Genomic DNA, 3,794 nt, shown 5'->3' on the forward strand with positions numbered 1-3,794 from the left:
CAAGCACCACGTCTGCCTACATGCCACCATGTTCCTCATCACGATGACAATGGACTAAACCTCTGAGACTGTAAGCAAGCTCAATGAAGAGCTTTCCTTTATAAGAGTTGCTATGGTGGGAGAAGAAAAACAAACGAAAATACCTTTTCTCAGTATTCTTAGTCCCTTGATGGCTGCAACAGGATACTGACTAAGACATTTAGGAGCAGGGTCCTAGCCATCTTTCCATTGTTGTGGAATCTTGGAGAAGGAATGTCTTAGTTTTGCTCCTGCCTCAGAGGCTCTGTTCAGCCTCATCACTCTAGGCTTCTGGTGAAGTAGACCATCAGGGTGTAATGGAGGTCCGCTTACCTCACGGCACTTGAGAGGCAGAGAGAGAGAGGAAGAAGCAAAAATCTCACATTTCCTAAAGACACCAACTCTACCCAAATAGTATCACAGACTGAAAGGCAAGCTTTGTCAGCCTTCGATTGTTGTTTTGGGATCCAAATAATAAAAGATAGGAGTGTTGAGAGGGGAGATGGTGGAAGGACGTGGGAGAAGGCACACGGCGAAGTAGACTGAGATCAGATTGAATTGAGTCTTAAGTGACACCCCAAGGAACTTGACATTTGTTTCAGGAAAGGAGGCCTGTCCATATGTTGGCCAACGGCCATGCTGATATGCCTCTGATGGTGTAGCCATGGCTTACCCACTGAGTAGGAACCCCTATGCTGTGCCTGTGGACTTTCCTCTCATCACCTCCAGTCACATGCCATAGAGTACAGACTCCTCAGTCTGAAAGGGCTCTCCAGTCTCTTGCCCAGCATCCTCCAAGTTGGGCACACCACTAACTGAATGGTTAAAATAACTTAATCTGGTTTTACTGCGGAAATATTCACTTTGACATGAGTTTCCAATTGTCCTGTTGACAAGGTTGGAGTTTAGTTGGAAAATAGATATTTGCGTGTTGGCTTGTAGCCTTCGAGGAGCTTGAGGCAAAGTGGGTGTTCACACAGAAGCAAGGGTAGGAAATGAGAGAGAGCCCTGTATCCTGAACACAAAAACTGCTCTAAGCAGCATATCATGGGCTAAGGCTAACTCTGAATTATAAGCAATGTGTCATGATCTGTTGCTTGCCAATTGTGATGGCTAATCTTGGTTGCCAACTTGACTGCATCTGGAATCTACTGGAACACAAGCCACTGGGCACGCCTGTGAAAGGTTTCACTCCTGTGATGGGTTTCACTCCTATGAAGGTTTGTACATGGTGAAGAGTTCCATTCTGAAGGGTTTAATTCTGTGAAGGATTTCCTTCTATGAAGGGTTTCCACTTTGTGAAAGGTTTCCACTTTCTGAAGGGTTTACGCCTGTGAAGACTTTCACTCTGAAGCGTTTCCCTCTGTGAAGACACACCCCCCTCCCCGTGAAGGACCTTCCAGTTCATATTACTAGAAGTGAGAAGACTCAGCCTTAACATGCATGGCACCTTCTCATGCCAATGCAGATAAAAAGTATACAGAAGTAAACTTTGCTTTTTGCCTGCTGGTCCTCACTCTTGCTGGCAAGTACATCTACCCTGATATAGCAGCAGATGTAGAACCCATCTTCAAGATTTCCACACAAACTGAAGACCAGCAGCTCCCTAGGGATCCTCCTGGCTTTCAATGACACTTGAAAACTGTTGAAATATTTAGCCTCATGCACTGAGCAACTATGCAATCCTTACCCTCTCCATCCTGAGAGAGCTATGGTTGAACTACCCAGGCAATATTTGTAAGCCAGTCTAATAAATACCCTTTTAATACATTGTTTTAAAATTCTATCAATTCAGTACCTTTAGAGAACTCTGAGTAACCCACCAATCATACACAGACTCCTCTCTCTCTCTCTCTCTCTCTCTCTCTCTCTCTCTCTCTCTCACCCTCCCTCCATCCATCCCTCCCTCTCTCTCTCTCTCTCTCTCTCTCTCTCTCTCTCTCTCTCTCTCTCTCTCTCCAACAGACTACCCTCAGGAGGGTTATAAGTTGACGTCACAAAGGCCCAAAGAGACTTGCTTCTGTCTCATCAGGAAGAAACCAGCCCTCCTTGCAGGGATAAGGGTCAGCCTGACATTGAGTTCTCTGTGTCCTGGAGTTGTGTCCCTCCTGATTTGCCTCCCCGCATCTGGCCTCTCCTCTGCAATTGGCACCTGCTCTCAGCCGGCCTCTGTGTAACAGCCAGCTCAGCTCTCCAGCCTGGGGCTTTTGGTTGGCTTCAGTCAGTCTGTTCATCTCATCCCTACTGACTTCAGCTGTGCCTGTGACCTCCAATGGTTGTATTCAGGCTCCTAAGGGCCAGACTCTTTAGGTTTCTAATGAGTTCATCTGTGGTCAAGAATGAACCCTAGCTGAGGCCTCTTCCAGGCTTCGTCAGATTAAAACTCACATCCTGAGCCTGACCTTGGTTCTACAGGAGTCAGCCCCATCCTATGTCTCCAGTGTTATTCTACGCCACACCTTCTCCCCTTCTGTCCTGATGACTTACAGGTTCTTTACTCCTGGGGCTTTGTTTCTTGTTACTTCCATTGCCTGAATGTGAAGCCCTCGTAACTAAAGATGCACGGCTCCTTGTCATTCTGACTCACTTAAGTGCCACCTCGTTGGGAGGCCCCTGCCTGTGGAAACTCACCAAACCAACTGCCTATCCCTGCCCATTTTGTTGGCCTGTGGCACTCTCACCATCTGAAATGAGCTTGCTCATTTGTCCATTCTGTCCTGTATCCTCTCCCTGCCTCCTCTAAATACAAGCTTAGGGACCACAGACCTACTCCGGTCCATCCATTGCTGTAGCCCAAGTATCAGGAAAAGGGCTGGCACACGGATGGAGCTGGGTAACTGCTGAAAGAGTGAGTGTAAAAGGTGACAGCATGACTGAAGACCAGCCTCTCCCATGGCCCCATGCTCCCAGGGACCGGCTGTATCCTAGAACATGCTTGGTGGGTACAAGTGCAGCCTGTGAAATGCCAGGGGCCAGAGACTGCCAGCCTGGCTGGGAGGGTCCTCCAGCAGGGGTAGAGCTCCTCCCTCAGGAGTGGGAATGGCTGGGAGGTTCCTCCACCAAGGGCAGGACTCTAAAGAAGGAGCAGACACTGGGCAGGTCCAAAACGTCAAGGAGACTCAGGCTGCTATCTTCACAGCACTGCTATCTGGGCAGCCCCGGGAAGAGAAGGTTCATAGACTTCCCAGGCAGGGACTTTGTACCTTCTAGCTTCTCCCTGAGAAAGCCTTCCATTTGAGCCATTTCCACTCCTCTGGTTTCCTTCATAGCAGGCCAAGTAAGTTACCCAACATATCAGGACCTGAGCCCTGGAGCCTGTCAATGTTATTTTGGGCAAAAGAGAGTCTTTGCCCAAGCAAATGGTCAGAAGAAGCAAGCTGGAGTAGCCATTCTAATATCAAATAAAATCAATTTTCAATTAAAAGTCATCAAAAAAGATAAGGAAGGACACTTCATATTCATCAAAGGAAAAATCCACCAAGATGAACTCTCAATCCTCATCTTCGGTTGGTTTATATACAAGTGTGCAATTTCTAGGCTTGAAAGTAAAATGATGCTATCTGGTGCTGGAAAGAGGAGCCTTATTTTTTATTATGGCAGCTTGCTATTTTTGACACATGGTGATTTGGTTGAACACAATAAAGTACAGTAGTAACTGAAAAAAAAAAAAGAGAGTCTTTGCAGATGTAATTAAAAATCTCAAGATGAAGAGTGAGGCCTAGGGTGCTGGGTGGGGCTGAAATGCCATCTGTGAGTCCTATACAGAAGGTCAGAAG

Source organism: Rattus norvegicus, chromosome 18 (assembly GCF_036323735.1).
Source record: "Rattus norvegicus strain BN/NHsdMcwi chromosome 18, GRCr8, whole genome shotgun sequence".
Taxonomy (NCBI): domain Eukaryota; kingdom Metazoa; phylum Chordata; class Mammalia; order Rodentia; family Muridae; genus Rattus; species Rattus norvegicus.